The sequence below is a fragment of the Pinus tabuliformis genome, chromosome 9, assembly GCF_031772625.1.
Source record: "Pinus tabuliformis cultivar Carrire ecotype Pingquan chromosome 9, CPIR1, whole genome shotgun sequence".
Lineage (NCBI taxonomy): Eukaryota > Viridiplantae > Streptophyta > Pinopsida > Pinales > Pinaceae > Pinus > Pinus tabuliformis.
Genome location: NC_142307.1, coordinates 825,159,268 through 825,182,734, shown reverse-complemented (window position 1 = coordinate 825,182,734; position 23,467 = coordinate 825,159,268). Strand labels below are relative to the sequence as shown.

The 23,467-nt window shown below is 38.9% G+C and overlaps 1 protein-coding gene across 1 annotated transcript in view; it reads left to right on the top strand.

Annotated features, from left to right (window-relative positions):
• RH39 overlaps window positions 1-23,467 on the top strand; it is a 91,643-nt gene that overhangs the window by 3,988 nt on the left and 64,188 nt on the right. The window lies entirely within an intron of this gene.

Sequence of the window (23,467 nt, the reverse complement as noted above, 5' to 3'; positions counted from 1 at the left end):
GGGAAAAGGTTCGAGCAAGAGTGAGTAGTCAGCCTCACATTTTGAAGAAGAAGAAGGACTTGACTAAGGTCAAGTGTTTTACTTGTCATAAATGATAATACATGACACTATGCTTCACAGTGTCATGAGAGGAAGAAGGGTAGAAAAGGTATTCAGTTAGCTATAGTTGCGTTGGTAAAGACTCAAGTGGAAGAGTTTGCTAGGGAGTTTGATATTGAATTCTCACTTGTTTCCTTCTTTTCCTTGAGAACCATACTGGTTGATGTGTGGTTACTGGATAGTGGAGCCACATGACATATGATAGGAGTAAAAGCGTTGTTTGACGACTTGACAGAGTGGGCCTCAAATTTGCATGTGGAGTTTGATGTTGATACCAAACATGTAATAATGGCAGTTGGAATAGTAATATTCCAACTTGATGCAGGAGTTAGGTTGGAAGCGAAGGGCATGCTATGGGCACTAGAACTAAGATGGACTTTGTTCTCAGTCTCTATGATAGAGAAGGGGTTTGGTGTAGCATTCCAGGAAGGAAAGGCACTGATCTAACCCTTGGGATCTAGTTCAGACAATGGCCACACCATTAGAGTTTTATTAATTTGGCAGCTCAGTGACAAATTCCAATCATTGGACTAGATTCCTCTTTCCGGGAGGACCAAATTTGACCTTTGAAGCACTGGATTCAGATAAGTGAAAGTGTATTTTTGAAATGAAGCTCACAATGCCACAATTAATCATTTCGGCCTAGAGGCTAATTAAGCCCCCCTCCAACGCCTATAAATTAAGGTCACCTCAAGCTCATTTGGAAATTCATTCATCACACACATCTCTCTTCTTCATATGGTTTGATACATCTGAAATTGCATGAGTCTCTTCACACATGCGAACAAGAGGAAGAAGAAGAAATTACGGGAGGTCGAATTTTGTTTTGACCAACACTATGACTTTTGTTGACTTTTAGAGATTGGACATGGTTTCACTGATTTTGACTTGGGTTCTTGGACTGTTTTGGAGCGTCGAATTTCTGAGCACACAAATCGAGATTTTCTGGGCACTTTGACTGTGGTTGACTTCAAACTTGCAACAAAGGTTTCAGTTGCCTTTGACTTTGACTCTAACCGAGATTGGAGGAGAATTTTGGGATTGTTTTTGAGGCATGTTGACCAGCGAAACAAGCCACATTTTTTTACTGTTGACCAAGTTCATTTAGAGGACTGTTGACCGTTGACCATTTGCTGTTGTTGCTGACTTTGATCGGCATCGACTTTGACCAAATTTGACTATTGGCTCATATTTTGGAGTTTGGTTTGTTGTATTGTTGGATAAGTCAATCTTTAACTTTCATTTTTCTTTATGGACTTGGGCTCATTGTACTCTTTGCTGAACATTTGAGGACAATCTAATAAAAGAAGAATTTCAAAGGGTTTTCCCCCTTGTGGGGTTTTTCCCTGGTCTTTCACTGAATTGGTGTCTCTTATTGATGTGTTGATTATCTCTTATTGTCATTGCATTTATTTTTCTATCTTCAGTTACGGAATTGAATTGGAAAGATTAATTGTTACTAAATTGTTTATTGAAGAAGTGAATTGGGCTAAGGTAATTGAAATAACATAGAGTAGTGGAAAAATTAACAGGAGAGGGCAACTTGTATATGCTAAAGTGTAATGTTCCTTTTTTCTGGTGTTCCTCATGGCATGGTTAGGATGGACTTTTAGGGTTGAAGGTAGGAAAGTCACAAGTGTAGGTTTACTTCATCAGCGGGCCCAATTGCTTTTGGAGATGTTTCATGGGGTTTTGAGGGGTTTTTATGGGATCTGATGACATTCACTTGGCGTATTCCATCATCGGCACAACTTGTCTTTTGTTCCGTTGCATTCCGACAACTTTTGAAAAACAAGGTTATTATTGGGCCTAACTCAATTAATTATGCTTAAGGTGGCATTCCGATAGGAATACTTGACATAACACCTTAGTGTAATAGCTCGTTGGAACCAGAACGAGAATATCTACATGATGGAATGGTTATAAGTGATTTTCAGTGACTTGAGGAGGTGTGGTGGCCAATTTACCCTTTTCCCACATTAAAAAGAATATTTCAATTGAAATAAAATGAGGGAAAAATGCTCAATGAATAAAGTAATCATAAAATGGGAGGTTCTAGAGGGGTTCATCATATCTATAAAAAGAGGAGGAGGCCATTAGAGGACATCTTGGATTTGATATTTCTTCTTGTATGAAAGGTTGGGAACTCGGTTCTCTACTTCCTTGGTAGAGGACGAAAACCCTCGGGTGGTTTAGTGAGATTGGACGAGTACCCATCTCCCCTTGGTGAATTCATCCAAAATTTACAGGAGAGTTTAGCCGTGGCAGTTCAGTTCAGTTTTGGTGGAGGGCCTGTGCAACATTGGAGCAGATCCTTGAGGCCAGTTCTATCTCAGCTATATCAACGATTTTGTTATTTCAACATGTAAAACCCCAGTTTATATATTATAATAAAAGATGAGATTATTTCTGTAAATTGAATGGTAATTTTATGGAGAAACCTTGGTTGAATTAGTTTTTTGCCAAATCTGCATAATATCCCGTTTGGGATGTTACATAAAGGGCCAACCTATTTGAGCGATGGTAAGAAGTAGAGTAGTTCTAGGATTGGAGCTAGTTTAGGTGGCAGAAGTACCTCCCTCGATTATGAGGGAGTGTTGATTTTTGTATCTCGGGTAGGTACTTGTGCACACGCCTAGGTGTTTAGTCATGTAGAAGTTGCCCAGAGTCTCCTTAGGACACTTGCTCAAGTATTGAGTAAGTTGCTATTGTAATTTATCCCAAATCTAACTTAGGAAAAATACATAATTAATTATGTTGGCTATTGAGCTAATGAAACTTAGGAAAAGTGAAGTATTTACTTTAACGATTTTGTTTTAATCTCAATTGTAAATCTCAAGTGAGGCGAGATCTAATCTCGACCATCAATCACTTTGGAGATTAGGGTTAGGGATTTAGCTCAATGTAAAGTTATAAAGACAAGGCTAAGGAGAGGAGAAGGACAACATATAGCAACACAAACACTGAGAGAGGGATTTTCTCAATTGAGGAGTGAGATACTCAAGTGTGCCGGGTTCGAGTAAGGTGTAGGGGTACAACATTGGATATCTAGATCAACCAAGTAGATCGACAAATCTAGGGCCTTATCCGTTTGATCAAATCTAGGGTATGTTTTAAATGTAGTTTCCTCCATTGGGCCATTATCTTAGGATGGGAGCCCAAGTAGCTTCTGATTAAGATGTAATGAAAAATTGATTTGATTGGGCAAAATATGTATGTGCTACATGTGATTGAGATTGGCTGTGTAATATTTTGCTTCGATTGAATAGTTGTGTTAAGAACCTAGTTGTACTTTTATTTAGTAGACATGTGATAAATCTGCTAGGAACTAATTATAGGGTTCTAGGTTCCGGAGTTAACAATTCTTAGACTAGGGTGCAGATTACAAAATAAGAGGGAGGCACACTACATGAGGATTTATCCTACTCTAATCTAGGCATATTCGTATAGGTGTCTTGCACATACATTCATGCATGTTGGATACTCTATCTTAGGTGCCTAAAGTTAGTGTGTTTCCTTGTAAACCCTAGCTTTCTTATTTTGTAAAAGATGCTAGCGTCTTCATTGTTTGATATACACAGTTAGAGAGATTGGGTTTTGAGGTATTAGCATCTAAGTCACTTGACACAATGATATACAACACAAAGGACACAAAAATATGAGTGTCTGACACGGGACATGGCAACCCCAAAAATAGGACACAATATATATGTTAAAATATGCAATTGCAGTCAAATTCCACTTTGGACTACTCATTTGATGGAGATGATCATGGCATCAGATTCCTCTTTCCGAGAGGACCAAAATCGACCTAAAGATCACCTCATTTGGACAAGCAGAAGTTGAGTTATGAATTATTTTATTCATACATATATTCTGGATTAGGTCGGCCCTATGCACATGTACCAATGGACAAGTCAAGTGGACCCTCATGGAAGCCTATAAATAGAAGAGACCTCAAGCTCATTTGGACACACATCAAGCTCTCTTCTCCTCTTTTATTTGGTCTTGGCTTGCACAAGTCTGACGGAGAAAGCTCGTTCAAGGGTTCGAAACTTCAGGATGAGGCTTGCACTAGACTAGGGTTTTCTGATTCAAAGTCGCTGGCACAAAATTGAGCATTTGGGTTTTTGGACGCTGGCACACAGTGGTCATGAGAGCGACTTTGGGTCCTTCGTCATTGGCACAAACAAAGTCTTCATGAGAGCGACCAAGAGTCTGGGTCAGTTTGGTCCTTTGTTGCTCGCACAAAATGGTATGGGAGTGACCGAGCTGTGATAGTCACTATCATGCAGTTCACAGAGCGCGACCCTGTTTGACATAGTTATGGGAGCGATTAAGCTGCCATAGTCACTATCATGCAGTTCACAAAGAGCGACCCTGTTTCTCATAGTCGCTCGCACAACTTCTCCTCCCTGCGACCTGGACTCAAAGATGAAATATCAGTATTCCGAAGATTTCACTCAATGACAGACGTGTTTGGCAGTAGGCTACATGCACTGATAGTACATTACAATTATCTGCATCAGAGTTATGATGTTTAGATGCATTTCATGGATATTCTAGTTGTTGTAAAGATATGGATCATTGTACATTCTTTTGCTGAATCATTTGATGACAATCTATTAGAAGAAGATTTGCAAGGGTTTTCCTCATAGTGGGTTTTGCCCTGGTCTCTGACCAATCCCGTGTCTCTATGTGTGCATGCTTTTCTTCTATTGTTCCTTTATGTTCCGTTGCATTGATGATGATGTTATTGTTCTTTCTACATAGTTGCATATGTTGATGAATAATGATGTAAATATGTATGTGTTAATGGAGAAATGCAATTATCAAATCAAAGAACAATATAGCCCTATGAAAAATTAACATGTTATCAGAGCTGGGTTAGAGAAAAGCCATGGAGATCACGCCCATGGAGACACTTTTGATGGAAGCAAGAAGAGGATGGTGGAGACCTAAAAGAATCCTAGGTATGAAGGAAACCCATGGTAGTTAGTGCATAAGGATTTGATAATTAGGGTTTGAGAGAAACCCTAGTTTATGGAAAAGGCTTGAGATTTGATGTACGAAACTCTAGCATGGTCTATGTGAAGATGCTCAAGCACTTGGGACAGATTTGATGAAGCCCTAGATGGCCGGTTGTTGATAAAGTTGATTGAAGGCAACATCTTATGTGGACTATGGATAGTGATGGCTCTTGAAGGCTGGTTCAAGAGGGAGAGGATCACCTCTCATTGAAGATAAGTACTCCTTGACTTATGATATTTCTTTATGTCTTTACTCTTGTTTAGACTTATGGATCTGATTATTATGATTATTGTTTTGATCATTGCTTATACTTCCTGCATGTATATTTGAGTATATGGATGTATCTAACCTCCTTGATGAGATGTGATAAGTGGATCCCTCTTAAGGATAATTTGAGATGCAAGAAAGAAAATCTAGATCTGGAAAGAGGTAAAGAGGCACTTGATGTAAATGTGACAAGCACTACAAGCTGCTATGAGAAGGTGTACAGGTATTTGAACGCTACAAGGTATGAAAGGTACATTGTTTCAATGTTGTGTTTCAACTATAACATTAGATGACTATGTAATCCTTATGGTATGTTGAGAATGTCTCCCTCGCAAATGGCTCATGCTTGCATATGAAAGAAATTTGGATTTATGTTTCCTATGATGAAATGGTGCACCTGGTATTGAATATTTTGATCACGTTGATCTTCTTGATTCTATGAGGCTACTTATTGCTGATCTTGGATATAGTGGCATGACTTGTTTTTTGGCTAACATATGTTGTTTTTGGAGATCTTGATTCGGTGAAGAAGGCTAGTACCTCGACTCTAGTAAATGATACTCTTGACACTTTACATGCATAAGACATGATGGATCTCTTATAAAAGGCTACCTCCTTGATATTGATAATGCCTATGATAAGGATGATGAAAGTATGTTGACACTCTTGTTTTGGTAAAGTTTTATTGAATGACCTGACTTGGTCCTATGGTAACCTTGATGAATAGAACTATGAAATTGATACTTTAGATCTCTTATTAACCGTGGTCATGTCTTTGATAGTAATTATGGCATATGGTAAAATTGAATGTCCTAACTTGATGGATTGACTTGATATTGTGTTCATGATCTTTGAAGTATGTTGTCACACCTGTCCACTGTCTCTATCATGTGAATCTGACCTTTGATGAAAGAGTGATGTCATGATGTATTAGCTGACGTGAGCATGTTATGACCATGATGGGTATATGTTTGATTTATGATCTAACAAATTTGATGTTGCGTGAATGTAGTAAAGACACGTTGATGACATGAAAGAAGTCGAATGAAGTAGATTCCCAGATAGAGGGAGAATCTCTTCTCAAGATTCTTACTCTTATTACTATTTGCATTCTGTATTGTTGGAATATGATTTATGTGCATCTGACATTATTGATTTGTAGCAAGATCTCAAATCTGAAGCTTGTACAGAAATTAGGGTTTCTGCTCTAGACACATGCATAGAATTGGGAATACTCGTCCCTGAATGCATGAATGCTAAGGCCCAGGTAGCGTCCAGGCAGCTAAAGGCACACCCATGCTAACTTAATGAGAGCAACCAGAGGTTTGACTACAGTTGACCATCATCTGAAGATTTCTGAAGTTGTTTGAACTTTGAATCAAGATGTTCACCTGGAGGATGTCAGTTCCATAGATAAGTAGCAGACATCTGAAAGATTTGAAAGCAGGGAAGTTTGAATGTTTGCAGGTGACCATGACATACATATAGATATGTCATTATGTTTGAAGTTTGTACTACAAGAGTTTGACATGATTTGGCTGATTGATATATATGAGCTGTATGATGTCTGATGATGACCTAGATCTCTGACTCAATGATTGAGATATGTCTTGGACTATAGATCTTACTATGATAGCAAATTTGGATATTGACATGATGTCTAATGTTTTGACTTGACGACTATTGACTTGCCTTGATGATATATGAGCATAGTGACTTCCTATGACTTGGATTATGGGAATGACTTGATTGATATTGAGTGGTTGATGACAACCTGTTGGCATGGTAATAGATGATGACATGTCTTGATGAAAGAATTGACACTAAGATATTGATGACTTTGGATATTAGTATTGATCTGGTTTGTAAACTTTGATGAATTGATTTAGTTGATCCAATTACACAATAAGGATTTATGAAAGGCTAATGGTTTGGTAAAGTGTTATGGTTGCAGTGAGCATTGCATGAAGCAAGCTCCCCCAATCCAAATATGTCCGCATTGACAGTTATTTGATGAAGCCGGATGATGTGTTGATTCAAGCCTTTACCTCAAAAGTGTTCCAAGGTATGACTTTGATTTTGATTTTGGTTTTTATATACTGACGATCTACTATTGTCAGGTAAAGAGCCTCTGATGATGTAAGTAAGAGGGAGATGGCTTCTGAAGCTCGTAATGATATATCATGGCATGATGAATCGATTTCTGAAGTTGGGAAAAGATAATCTATATTGTGAAGCTATTAAAGAAGCATTGAAAAGTGGAAATGCAAATCCTTGGACACTCCGATTTGAAGTTCAAGATGTTGTTGAACTTGACATGGCATCCGACAGTTGATTGAAGCATTGATGTTCCGTTTTGAACATCCATCTGTATAATGTGCATAGAACTTGAATAAGTTCATGATTGAGCCGCTTCATACACATTGCCGCCAAGAATCCTTTGAGATGTTTGCATGATATGAGATATTCTTATCATATATGACTATATGGAGATGTTGCCGTTGATTATTGATGAACACATATGAGTGCTACCTTAGTATGAGATATGACATGATGAGAGGTCTGTGACACAACCGAGGTTGGGTATGATGTTGCTAGCATGACTAGCTATGAGCAGGTTGAAGAAGCTCCTTAGAGAGTTGTATGAGCATGATCTGGATATGACATGGATACATTGTGATAATAGAGTGGGATCTGATTGGCAGAGAATCCCATATATATATAGTTGGTACCACGATACTCTCATATATTGAGACAGTGTAGCTGTGCGAGACAAGATTAGGCTTGTGGTTGGCACCTCCTTGAGAGGGAGGATGATTATGGTATCCTTTTGTGATTTATATGATTATTTATGCTCTAACATGATTTTATTTGATGTCCTGTATAAACAAGAGACATTTGTTACTAATAGATGATGATTATTTGATACAAGTACGATGATATGAGTATGATGAGAGCAGCGCTGGTCGAGGACACTGAGCCATACTCTTCCCCCTGTTTGAGCTCTCAGGGCGAGGAATTGAGATAGAGGGCTCCTGGGGTTGAGGGAACTCTGGATAATAGAGTATCACCCCTATCTGTTACCCATAGGTTTGGAGTAGTAGCTCACCCTATCTTGTTCTTTGTAGAGTGTACCCCAGTTGGCATCATACCCACAAGCTGGGCTTTGTTGGGATTATCCCTCTCTGTCTGGAAAACAATTGAGGAGGCTTGGGGACGTGAGATCCTTACCTCTGGTAAGTTGAGTATCTCACCCAAGATAGAATTATGATGCAGGTGTTCTACCTAGTGTTGCAGGAAACGTGCCCCCCGGATCAAAAGCCCGAAACACGATCTGTATGGATCCGTGGGTGATCAGCTCTCCGAAATGTGGATCAGGCTGAAAAATACAGTTCCTGCCATTTCGGAACCATATGGCCCGATCCGTGTTTCGGTTTTTCGGAAACACGTTTCGTACAACAGATTGACCGTACGATTCACGATGTTTCCGGGTCGGATCCATATGGATCGCTACCGCTTCGTCGGGCAAGTGGTCGTTTCCATTGTGCGGGCCACAAAGTGGTGCATTTTTTAATTATTTTTTGCTTTTTTTGTTTTTCTTTGTTGGGGGTGGGTCCACCTTGGGTTAGGGTGAGGAGTGAAGGGATTAAAGACCCTTTCATCTCTCATTTGCTCACTTTTATTTTATGAGAGAAGAGAGGAGAAAGAGAGGAGAAGAGAAGAGGTGAGAAGAGAGGAGAAAGAGAGGAGATGTTAAAATTGGAAACTAGGGCCAAACTCCATGTGCATCTTCTTATTTATGGTAGCTGATATTTTTCTTGGATTCCTCTCATCGAGAGGTGTAGGATTGATCTAAAGATCATTCGATTCTGACATGTATTCATGGAGATATGAATTTATTTGTGTTACTTGACAATTTGTCAAGGTCGGCCAGCAACCAAATTACCCCAACTCAACCTCAACGTTGCACTATAAATAAAGGTGACCTTCAAGTCATTTTCACACCATCATCTCTTGTGATCTCTCTCCATTTGTTTGGGTTTTGGTGGAAGGGGAGGTCTAAAGGAGAATACGCTGTCCTAGAAGAGATTCAACCCTAACCGCAAATCTAAAAGGAAGCCCTAGATGCTGTCAAAGAGAAGGCTCCCATACATAGTCAAGGAGGAAGCAAGCTGCTGTTCAGTTGTGCCCTAATCCGTTGTTAAGGAAGGACTAATGCTGCCGTCGCTGTAGTCCTAAAGGAGGTGATCTAGCCACAGTCCAAGCAAGGAGACTTAGCCGCAGTTCATGAAGCCTAGACACAGTTGAAAGGAGAAGACCTAGGAGCTGTTTGGCTGCAGGTAAAGGAGACCTATTTGCTGTCTCAAGAAGCTTCAATACACAACCCTAATCAGCAGCATAAGAAGGCCTAAAGCCGCAATTAGAGGAGCCCTAAACACAACTTGAAAGGGACCCTAAGACGCAGTTAGAAGTGTGGATCTAGCTGCAACAAAAAGGAGTAACTCAACAGCGTGAAGCGTCTGTGTTAATACCACGTTGTTGTAGGTGACAACGTGGTTGTTATGATTATAATTCATAACAAGTAAATGAATGAAATAAATGTAAATATTAAATAATCAAATATTGGTTATGTTAAATAGTCATTAAGTTAAGTGAAAAGACATGTCTAAAAGACATGCCCAGTCACGAAAGGCCACCTGCTTAGGTATATATGCGGGTCCTCATTGTAACATTTGATCATCACTTATACATTTATATATATAATAAATTATTATTACAAATACTTTTATGTATTTTAACATTCAAGCCAACAAGCTATCAGTTTTGATGCTTCAATGGTATCAGAGCCATGGTGCACAACATAATCATGTGAGTCTTTGAGCGTAGTTCACTGCACAATATACCATTACGTTCACGTCCTGAATCCATGGAGAATTTTGGTAAAATGCAAGAAGCATTTCAACGTTTAGAAAAATCATTTGCAGAAGTTAAAGCATGTCGAAAGGAAATCGATAATAAGGAAGATAATAGCGACAATGAAGAAATGAAACAAGAGGAAGCAAAAGAAGAATATTTTGATTATGATAATGAACATGAAGATGTAATAGATAATGATGAATATGAGGATCCAGATGAAGTTGGTCTGGATGTGGATGAAAATGATGTCGATGAAGATTCTGTAGGTCAAGAGAATGATTCAGATGATGATGTTCCCTTGCGTATGAGGGTTCAGATAAAACAATCGACAAAACCACCCAGTGAAGGTTCCCCTATGTGTGATGTTGACTCTGAGGTTGAGAAGCCTTTAGCAATAAGACACAAACAAAAATCTGCCAGTGAAAGTTCCCCCCATGGATAGTGACAACTCTGAAGATGAGAAACCTTTATCAACAAGAGACAATCTAAAACAAGCCAATAAAGGTTCCCTTATGGATAGTGATGTAAATAATGTAGCAGTAAAAAACAAACCAAATAGAGTGGTTAAGAAAGACATAAATGGAAAAACTCAATCTGTTAAAATTGAAATTTATTTCAAGAAGAAGGTGTTGCCAGTTAAGAGCATAACAAGCAGTGCAAAAAAGTTGAAAGGGGGGAAATTGTCTCTTGGACCTAGTGGAAAGTCAGATTGCACAGCTCATTCGACTCCCATGACCAGGGCAATGGGAAGTCCTATAAGACCCCAATTGCCTTCCTTGACAAGTAGACCTTTTGGTGTCTTTCCCCCTCCACCACCTTTCAGACCTGGTATTGGTAACCTTGCTAGCCTTGGACCATCAAGTACTGGATTTGAGGAACTGACGACTATAGAGATCAGCGAATCACTGATTGCCAAGTTGGCAGCCATTTCAAAAGAGAAGCCATGGGAGGAACATGACAAGATGTCTGGAAAGGTGTTGGGAACTGGAATTCTCTTAGTCAAGGACAAGATCCAAGCAACATGTTTATTTCCTTTCAACATCACATGGGTGGTCATCCACATGGTGGCTTCCTTAATATGCCACAACAATTTCCAAGCCCTCCCTTATTTGGAGTCAGGCCATCTCCAGATATGTGTGGTGTTTACTATCATATGCGGGATGGTGGATATGCATTTCCAGGGCATAATCACACCTTTGGTTGGCGAAGATAGGATGATGATGTTTGTGGTCCCCATAACCAGGTTCCTCTGCATGTGTGGGATGGGCCAACATCTTATGGAGAGGAATCACTTGTTTATGGATGACCTGCTCAAGATCAAATTGTCCAAGGAGTTGGTGGTTGCTGTTGGGATCAGGGAACAAATATGTGGGAAGTCAACAAAAGGGATACTGAAAGACGCATCAGGAAAGTTTGTTTTAGCGATCGCAATGTGTTTATGAAATATGAGCATTCAAAATCCTTGCTCATATTTTATCAAGAAACGAACAAAGTTATAAAAACGTTGAATTTCCTAGAAAGAACCATTATCCACACATTCTACTTCAACGAGCACGACGATTCCTTGGTTATGGTTATAAACATAAATGTAGATAGGGAAATTGTATTGAAAACAATCCCAATTGTATCATTCTATCAACAAGAAACTGTACAATTAACACCGATTACAAGCAGATCAGGGGAAATCATGTTTTGAATTCGGCATTCCCTACTGCAAGGTCCTCTCATTAGAAGAGGCAAACGATAAAATGATAATTATAGACATTAGCTCCCCCTCCAATTCCACGGTGAGGAAAGCAAATGTTGTGGCATAGAGGGAGCCCAGAGTTGTGCCCAAGAATCGACAGATTGTAGCCCCTATCGGTTTTGAAACATGGATAGACCACATAATGATTTTTCATGGCATGTTACTGTTCAAGATTTCTGAGACAGTCCACAGTGCAATTCCTTGTGTACCCCTACCTGCTGTGGATCACAAAGAAGTGTCAGAGGACATATTTCCGGGTAGTAGCTCGTTGACAGACATTCTAGGTAGTAGCCCATCGACTGATATTTTGGGTAGTAGCCCGTCGACTGATATTCCGGGTAGTAGCCCGTTGACAGATATTCAGGGTAGTAGCTCGCTGATAGAGACTTCGGGTTGTAGCCCGATGAATAGAGGGTGGTAGCTTAAGCTCCCCTTTGGTGGCAAATTCTTCTTCTTCTAGATTCGAGAATATTCAGCATATGAGTAGGAACAATCGAGAAGCAGGAATTAGCAAGAGATGTACATTGATGATCCGAGATGATGAGATACTTGAGATGGGACATATGCCATTTCGATAGATGGTCCGATATGGGGAGGTGGAGTTCTCCCTAGTTGAGAGGGAGTGTTAAAATATGCAACTGTGGTCAAATTCCACTTTGGACTACTCATTTGATGGAGATGATGATGAAATTCCTCTTTCCGAGAGGACCAAAATCGACCTAAAGATCACCTCATTTGGACAAGCGGAAGTTGAGTTATGAATTATTTTATTCATACATATATTCTGGATCAGGTCGGCGCTATGCACATGTACTAATGGACAGGTCAAGTGGACCCTCATGGAAGCCTATACATAGAAGAGACCTCAAGCTCATTTGGACACACATCAAGCTCTCTTCTCTTCTTCTATTTGGTCTTGTCTCGCACAAGTTTGATGGAGGAAGCTCGCTCAAGGGTCCGAAACTTCAGGATGAAGCTCACACTGAACTAGGGTTTTTTGATTCAAAGTCGTTGGCACAAAACTGAGCATTTGGGTCTTTGGACGCTGGCACACAATGGTCATTCTCACTCTATTTAGTGGACATTGGCATCAATGACAACACCATTCAACACTCTTTGTCTTGCTTCTATAGTCTATTCCCCGAAAGTATTACAATGTTAATCTAAGAAACAGGACACGTCCTTACCCCACTTCATGTCACACATTTCATGTGTCGGACATAACACGTGTGTGCCATGTGTCCGACACGAGCCCTAATCGTGTCCCAAAATTCAGACATTTGTTCAGTGAAAAAGCAGCCCACAACTTCTTAAAAGTGATTTTTTGCCTCATTCTCACACTATTTAGTCATAGGTTTAGAGCTCTCAGAGGTTTTGTAATGCAAAAAGGGTGATTATGCAGTGCTAGAAAGGATTTCGAGTGTTGGGAAGTGGATTTGTCCAGGCCCTACTAATGTTATGTAATTAATGTTAATGTTAAATTTTTGCTTTAAATTTTTAACATTTCCATGAGTTGTTTCAAGATGTTTGAGAGTGGTTCCAACCTCATTGGATTTCACTTGGAGAAAGTAGAATTTTAGATCCCAATCAAAATCTAGCAGACTTAACAGTTTTCAAAATTTCAAGATTTGGGTGATTGCAATGTTTCTAGTTAATTATATCATGTATGAGGGTATGTAACTAGCATTTAATCAAGAGCACCAAGCCCTTTATATACCTCGATATTGGTGGCAATGATTATTGAACTCCTTTGTCATGACCCTAGCAAAAATGTAACCATAACTCAAATAAGATCTTGATTTGACATGTTAAGCTTTTTCTATTTGATTTTATTGTTTAGAGGATGATATTGATGATGCTGATCCCAATATAGGAAATCATTTTGATGATATGTAGTATTAGTTATTTGTTTTAGCATGATTATTTTGGACTTTGAAGGCCATTTAGAGCCTCTTTGTGGATGTATTTTTGGTTTAGATATGGTTTGCACTCGGTATTATTCTGGTTATACGCAGTAGTTGTATGACCGAATTTGTATCATCGTCATGTAAAATTGTAAATGTTTTAGTTTCTAAATTATAAAGAGATTTGAATCTGTTTATGTTTCATTTTTGTATGTGTAGTAATTCACTAATTTGTTATATATATATATATATTGTTAATTTTTCATAGGGCTATATTGTTCTTTGCTTTGATAATTGCATTTCTCCATTAACACATTAAGTTCACCCCATAGTATCATAACATTATACATATTTACATCATTATTCATCAGCATATGCAACTATATAGAAAGAACAATAACATCATCATCAATGCAGTGGAACATAAAGGAACAATAGAAGAAAAGCATGCACACATAGAGACACTAGGATTGGTCGGAGACCAGGGCAAAACCCACTATGGGGAAACCCTTGCAAATCTTCTTCTAATAGATTGTCATCAAATGATTCAACAAAGAGTACAATGATCCATATCTTCACAACAACTAGAATATCCATGAAATGCATCTAAACATCAAAACTCTGATTCAGATAACTGTAATGTATTGTCACTACCTGTAGCTTGCTGCCAAACACTTCTATCACTGAGCGAAATCTTCGGAATACTGAAATCTCATCTTGGAGTCCCAGTCGCAGGGAGGAGGAGTTGTGCGAGCGACTATGACAAAGAGGGTCGCTCTCTGTGAATTGCATGATAGCGACTATGGCAACTCAGTCGCTCCCATACCATTCTGTGCGAGCGACCGGGGACCAAACTGACCCAGACTCCCGGTCGCTCTCATGAAGACTTTGTCTGTGCCAACGACGAAGGACCCAAAGTCGCTCTCATGACCACTGTGTGCCAACGTCCAAAGATCCAAATGCTTAGTTTTGTGCCAATGACTTTGAATTAGAAAACCCTAGTTCAGTGCGAGCTTCATCCTGAAGTTTTGGACCCTTGAGCGAGCTTCCTCTGTCAAACCTGTGCGAGCCAAGACCAAATAGAAGAGGAGAAGAGAGCTTGATGTGTGTCCAAATGAGCTTGAGGTCTCTTCTATTTATAGGCTTCCATGAGGGTCCACTTGACCTGTCCATTGGTACATGTGCATAGGGCCGACCTGATCCAGAATATATGTATGAATAAAATAATTCATAACTCAACTTCCGCTTGTCCAAATGAGGTGATATTTAGGTCGATTTTGGTCCTCTCGGAAAGAGGAGTTTCATCATCATCTCCATCAAATGAGTAGTCCAAAGTGGAATTTGACTGCAGTTGCATATTTTAACACTCCTTCTCAACTAGGGAGAATTCCATCTCCCAATATCGGACCATCTATCAAAATGACATACGTCCCATCTCAGGTATCTCATCATCTCGGATCATCAATGTACATCTGCTAATTCCCGCTTCTCGATTGTCCTACTCATATGCTGAATATTCTCGAATCTAGAAGAAGAAGAATTTGCCACTGGAGGGGAGCTTAAGCTACCACCCTCTATTCATCGGGCTACAACCCAGAATCTCTATCAGCGAGCTACTACTCGGAATATCTGTCTTTTGTATAGCGCTGCCCTTCTCTGCAATTATTTTGACATTGAATGAAGTCTTGGTCTAGGGCCTTGAGGGACAACTGCAAGAAGCTTTTGAATGGTTGTTGTTACATAACTTCCAGGACTGCGGTTCCATTTAAGATCCAAAATTTTGATGGCATATATATATATATATATTGATTTACATCGCTTAAAGCTAACCTTGAGCACTGAACTGAGCGAGTCCTAGACTTGTATTTATGACCTGTGGTTAAAACATTGACACAGTTACATAGAAGTATTCGACCTCCATACTTCAAGTTGATTTGGAAACATCATCTGACGTTGGAACCATTAAAAGTCAGTCTTGACACATTGACTGTGGTTATTAATACACACTGCAGAATAAGGACAGAGCAGTCTCATCATACTTGGCCCTAAATTTTGTGATCCTTGTGATATCGAGAATTGATCGAAGGCAGTAACTTTATCTACATATTACAACATTGATTCCTTTAATGTTGACTGTAAGTACAACAGTGCATATGTGCGCCTTAATACAGTAAAAATATAGCAGTGACCCAATGTATGATAGCTACGTATTTTCAGTGATTTTGGGATAATGACATATATGCTTAGATCAGTATTGTCTGACAGAGACTTTCTTGATGAATGTGACAATGATGCATGACTGTGACAGAGGGCAATATATGTCTGTGTAATGAGAACAATGAAAAGTGGCATAATTCTTGTAACTACAGTAATATATATATGTGTGAAGGCAGGTCATTGACTATCTGAGGTTATGACTTTAACATACTGCAGTGATACTTGTGAGAGTGATATGTGGCATGGAAGTATGATTTAAGGCAATAATATTTGTGATAATAGTTCTTATAATAACATTGCCTTTAAAGAGTTTATAGTATATGACAAAGAACCCTGATGATATGACTGATAACCCTGTTACGTGACAGTGATATTGGATAGACAGTTTATGATATGCTAGTAAATGCCTGAATTTTGATAGAGCAGTGATCTTGTGAAGCATCGTAGTACGCATGACAGTGGCATCGTAGTACGCATGACAGTGATATACATAACCCTGATGGCATGACATTAACATTTGATGACATTGACAGTAACAGTGCCCTTGAAATATGACAGTGACCTTCATGGCAGTTCTCTTGATATGTGACAGTGACCTTCATGACAGTACTTTTATGTGACGGTGACCTTGTATGATTGTTATGTTGATTTTGGGTAGCATTGGATGTGCTCTAGCTTTGAAATTTGGTGGAGAGGCTAAGGCACATGAGATCTCCAAGACCCAGAAATTGTTTGGAGAAATTCTACCCGGTTGAGGAGTTATTAAAATAATTAATGTTTTTAATGGGTTCCCAAGTCTAAATTTAAGAAAATGAAAATATTAATGGGTATTAATAAAGATAATGGTGAGAAGCTTCTAAGAGACGAGGATCAAGTCTGTTTTAATCTTAGCCGTTGATTAGAGATTTAATCTCGGTCGTTGATTCATCAACAGGAAAAGTATAAGAGAAGACTTGAGGATCATTTGGAGACACACCGGCAGATACTCAGTATCCCAAGGAAAATCGATTCTCAAAGAGAAGGAGATCGATTTCAGAGGGAGAGTTGCAAGGTGGAGGAAGAGGAGGGCATCAACAACAGTCAGTGATTAAGGAGGAGGTGACGCACGGGCATTGAGAGACAGCGCAGAGGGAGACGCAGTCCACAGGAGACACAACTCTCATGCAGGCTGACGCAAAACCACGCAGAGTGACGCAGAAGTGGGAGAAGGGTCTCCAGGGTGTCAGAAAGTTTCCAGGGGAAAGTCTCAGGTGTTTTCTCTCAGTTTCTCTGTAAAATCATTCCTTGTAAAGCGATTGTTGCTGAAGATTAATAAAACCCTCATCTGTTGCACCGGTTTTCCCACATTGGTTTTTTTCCGGGGACAATTGTCCAAAAACAACTGTGTTGATGTGATTGGTTCTTGTGCATGTATATCACTGTTATTTTTCTCTGTGTAATTATGTGATAACTGCAGTAGAATTTATTTTAATGTTTGCAGAAGGGATTTCGTAAATAACTTATTGTGAAGAATAAGGAGGTTAAATAAATCAATTGCTGCAATAGAATTTCGGGTTAGAAGTTTTCACATGTTAGAAATGATATAGTGAGACTGTTGATGTATGATAGTGACAGTTATTGTAGTTGCAGGTTGTATGGTACAAATTGTATAATTTCAGGACCATTGATGAGATCAGTCTAGTTGTGAAATGTTGGACAAGAGCAGAGACAGATTTGATTAACAGAATTTGTGTTGGAGTTCCCTTGTATTTCAGTTTCCTATATTGATTTGAGCGCAGGTGGATCCAGTTTGAAAATTGTGAAACGTGGTCTGCCCGCTGATCAGGGTGGCAAGGTGGTGCAAGGCAGGAGAGTGGAGTCTCCTTCAGGTTGGAGCCTGAGAACACTTCAGGGAAATAGGGTGGTGCTAGGGCAGGTTGGAGCTTGCACAGGGCATTGGAGCGTTTGTCCAGTTGCAACTAGATGGTGTTGGAGCATCCTTCAGGTTGGAGCCTGTAAACTAGGGCATTGCACTGTCCTCCGAGTTGCAATTGGTAAACAGGGCGTTGGAGCATCTTACAGGTTGGAGCCTGTAAACCAGGGGGTTGGAGCCTTCCTCAGTTGGAGCTGAAAACTTGATGTAAATATTTGAAGACAAATATTAAGAAGTAAGAAGCATTTGGTGGTTTTTCTCCCGGAGGTGTTTCCACCTAAAAATCTCTGTGTCTACTGTCTTTATTATTGTGCATTGTTGAATGGTGTTGATGAATGTTTATATTTATCTGATGCTAATAACAATTAACCTTTGTGAAGTTAAAATATACTATTTGGTAAGAAATACTGATTCATCCCCCTCTCAATATTTCCAACAAAGAGTTCATATTTGTGTACTTTTTGCCATATTTACAATGTGATGTGTTTGTAGAATGTAACATTCATAATTTATAGTTTTGATATGAGTTATTGGTGTTAAGTTTCCTAGTGTGTAGGGTTTGTTGGTTGGACTACAGAATATGCATGACGATAATATAACATGTTGTATGTCACATCTACTTGATTAACCATTTTTGGGCACATCTACTTGCCAAACTACAATGCTACGACCATTAGCATGGATATCCTTAGGTTTGTTGTTATCCACCTATGCCCTTCCCCTAACACACACAGACTCATTTTCATGCAAAGAGTTGATATAATTAAAGTTTCCCACTATATTCCAATGCATTTCTTTAAAAATAGAATATAAGGTGGCAAGCGAGGTAGGGAAAAGGAAAAAATGTTAGTAAGGTAGATAAGTGTGCTTGAAGTGGTGAGATTAAATCTTTAGTAGTTATTTCCCATATAGAGCAAGTCTTGAGGGTCATTGTGGCTAAGGGGGGTGTAAGATCCCTAGCTTAACTTGTTGCATTAGGGTAGAACCTAGGCTTTTTTCCAAATAGATCCATGAATTTTTTTGAGCATATTTGCACTTATTTTTAGTTTTTTAAATGAAACAAGAGTCAATTTTCTCTATGACCCTTCTTTCCCTTGGTAGGTTAATTTTGTCAATGATGTTAAGGTCTCTGTTTTTCCAATGGATAATTGTCATCATAAGAAGTTGCATGGTTTGGAGATTACATTTCCACCTAGAGGTAAGAGGGCACTAACTGTACTATTTGGTGGTTTGTCTTTGCTTTCATCATTGTCTTTGAAAACAATTTGGTCAATGGATTTTTTTTCATGCATTGAATTGAAGAGTTTATGCCCCCCGATGGCTAGATTAACCCAATTTGTCTTTGTACCTCTCGAGTTAAGAGTCATCAATCAAGCCTTTTGGTTTTAATAACACCTATTTGCTAGATTGGCTATTTTTTATTTTTACCTATTGGGGTGAAGAGTCATGAACTTGGGCTTCTTGTTTTGATAACAAAGATTTGTATTCCAAGCATGCTGTCTTCTCGTTTTAATAAAAGCCATTTATATTCAAATGAGATTTTGGGTATCTCAATTGAAGTTAGAAGTAGGAGCTTGTTTTGAGATGGATAACTTACCCCATGAGAGATCAAGGTGCTATTGTTTTTATCTCTTGAGATAATCTATGTTCTCCTCTAAGATTTTGAAGTTGTTCTACATGCCCTACTCTAAAGTATACAAACTTCCTCGGGCTTAGTGATTTTTAAGCAAGGGTTTCTTTGAATAATACATATTTTCTTTGACTTAGAAGTGATGCATGATGAATGCCTATTCCACCAAATTCTATCGAGATTTATATCCAACTTCTCCCCTTTTAACATGCCAATAAAGTGTTCCAGAGCATCACAATAATGGAACCCTAGCAAAGAGCTCAACACTTAGTCAACCCCACCAATAAACCAAAACAACCATATCTCTATTTTCATTCATCTCTCTAGGTCTAAGTGGAAGAGAATCTTATGGAGAGTTTTTTGTTTCCAGAGACATGTGTAAAGTGAATGAATAGGCACTAGAAGCTGAATATTTTGTTTGATGGGTTTGTGTCGCAATTCATGGAAATCCATGGCTGAAAAAAGCTCAATATTTGATCGAGGAGCTAAGGCAAGAGTGTTGGTAGGGTTTAAGACAATTTGGGGGGAAGGATGTTGTTTCATGTCTCCTCAACATTTCCCTACTATGCATCAATTCTTGTATTGTCAAGGTCTCCTTGTTGTGAAAGTCATAAGGTTCAAGTAGGGTTTAAGGCATTGTGCTCCTTGACTATTGTAGTGGATAAACTCTTAGGGCAATCTCTTGCACTTTCCTCACTAGGGAAGCTAAGGTCCAAGTACATTTAGGATGCCCAAAATGTAGCAAAGTTGCCACCCAATATCGCCACCAGTATTCACAAGGAAACAAAGAGTCCCTCTATTTCTTCCTTTGCTGAGAAGGGACTCATAGAAAATAATGAGCACAATTAATGAATTGAATGTATTTGTTCCCATTTAGGTGCAATGCCTTAGAATACTCACTATAACTAGAGGATATACATTGTCTCCATTAAGTCTCTTGCCATCATGCTGCCTTGGGTTTAAGTATTTATGCTCGACTCACCTTGCATTAGGTCTATAAATCTAGCGGGACATGCTTCTTAAGTACTCATGTTTTCATTGATTGCTAACAAATTTTGCATCATCACAATATTTTTGCATGGATTTTCACTCCTAATGGTCCGGGGGACCTGGGCAATCTCCAAATTGCTTCTCTTCCTGCGGTGAACAAAAAAGAAAAAGAATCCAACATGATTTTCTTGAAATTACTTCCTTTGTGGTAGTTGTTAATTAAATACAATTGGCCAATGGGTCTTACCAGCATTGCCAATTAGGACCATAGAAACATGACTCCTTCCACCTCTATGAGTGCTCCTGAGTCATGACTCCACTCTTGGAAATCGCAAGCCAGGTCAAAAGTTGAGCAGATTTCTACTTAAAATCGGTGAGACTTAGGTCTGATCAGTAAGTTGGCAAAGTGTTGTTAAGTTTATGTTCCAAGCTTTTGAAAAGCCAAGTTATTGTTGAGTTTTTCTGAGTTGTTTATTTGTCCCCACTTTGGGTTTTCAAAGTTCGAGTCATGTTACTTTAGTTAGGATAAATGGTCCAAAGTATGGAAGGAAACATTTCAATGTATTTGTTACTTTTGTTGGTAAGTTGGGTTCAGATATGGTAATTATTTACATTGTCAATTTTACGTTACCTCATTTTACATAACTTCATTAGTTCATCAGGATATTGTATATGAAGGTTTTTTCCTTATTCTTTTGCAATCATCTCTTAGTCTGATCATGTTAATGCCTGCACCTGAGCTTTGCAATGATGTAAGGCCTTCATCATCAATAACTCACTCATGGCTTGTAGCCTTTTGTCCAATCATATGTTCTCAGCAATGATTTACATTTACATGGGAACATGGAAATATTCAAAAACTATTGTTACAATACATGCTTGTCTTGCTTGTGAAATTAGGTTGACATGATATATGATGTCTGTCTTGCCCTCTTATGTTTCCTTTTCTGTGAGTCCATTAGACAGATGAATGTACTCCGGTAGATGGTAACTTTTTATATGGACTTCGACAAAGTGATTGGGACCCGGTTAATCTCCCCGAGTCAAGTTTAAGGGGGGATTGTTAGGGTAGTTCAGGTAAACTTCACTCGGTCAAGTTACTGGCTGTTTTCAAGCTCCATGTTTATGAGAACCCATGGTATTGAACCATGGTATTTATGTGGAAGATAGCCTATTTAAGGGCAGAAAGACTCCAAGTAAATTTGTCGTTGTGGCCATTGGGATCCCAAGCAACGGTGTCTTTAGACACCACCACTTCTCTCCAACGTATTTGACTGTAGTGATCTGGCATACTAGGTCTTTCCTCTTCCCCCCACACCCAAAGCATTCACTCAAACTTAATTGGTCTAGAAGACTTTTCTATTTGAAAGTGCTTACTTCCTGACATCCTGTTTTGCTCAAGTGAAGCATTGCAATTGGTCTGAAGAGCTTGAGCACCACAAGTTGCCATCTATTTGAAACTATCGACGACTCTTGAGGGGCAAACCACTATACGTAAGCCTTTTCATTCGTCTAAGATACTACAACAGGGGGTACTCTTGTGTCAAAATTATCAATGACCATTGTCATAAATCTTGTGACCTTTGGGTTTGATCCAATTCACAAACTAAACAGGTTGTTACAACTTGACCCCAATCCAAACTCAGGGTTGACAAATTTGACTCATTGAAATGGCATTGACCCATAACTGTGAGTGGTTTTGGGTCAAACTCTTGAATTTTTTGATTTTGATTTTATCTTTATATATATATATATATTTTATTTTCTGGAGAAATAAATTCTCCTTACCTTTGTGTATTAAGCATTCTGAGTTAGGACACTGGTACCTTGCTAACACCCTGTGGATTTCCCCTTCTTCTTCAGTTTCCAGATGAAGGGTGGTATTAATTGCAATCCACTATTAGCCCTGTAGGATTCAGTGGAAATTGATTCTGTGACCTCCCTGGGTATTATGCCTTAAGAGGAAAGGATTGAAATGACACAGCAATTTCATGTCATTGATTGGGTTCAACAGGTTTGACCTGCAAACCACATAAAAACTTGTCGGCTTAACTTATGTAAAGCAAGACTTTGGGAATTTTTTTAAATTATTGTATTTGTTGAGTTTTTCCTGAGTCAAGTTGAATGCTTGACACTTTTTCCTAGTAGAGTTTGCTAACTATGCCCAGGTCTTGTCCTTGGCTCCAGTGGCTTATTTTTGCCTCCAAGAGAATTGAACCTTGGTGGCTGGCCTGACTTGCTGCTGTCTTCATTGTCGAACCTTGAGCCATTGGCTGTCTATAAGACTATTAGAATGATTCTAGTGATATTGCTTTATATTCTAGGATCTCTGCTTGGGGACTTTGTGGTTACTTAAAAGTATCTGTGGCCTGTAATGACCCACTACATGACTGCCATTGGGTATATTGTACTTGATGTGGATGTTGCAAGCTGGCAATTCCAGGACCTTGTGTCCTTGATCTAATTCTCAATGATAGAAAACTCAGTAATTTGTCTATTAATAGCAATAAACCTTGTTTGAATTTAATATATCGTGTTCATGACAATAAAAGTTGAATTAGACGATGGTGGGCCAGTTTAATTCTGTGGGTTGGTTGATCTGCCCTGAAACCAGAGACCTGGTTATCTGTGTTCAAAGGATAAATTTATTGTGGTTTTTGCTGGCCAGTTGAAGAAAATGTTATTTTATAAATACAGCTTGCGAATTATAATGATTCTATATTTGGTTTTATGTCTGTTGCTGCTTGGGTGTC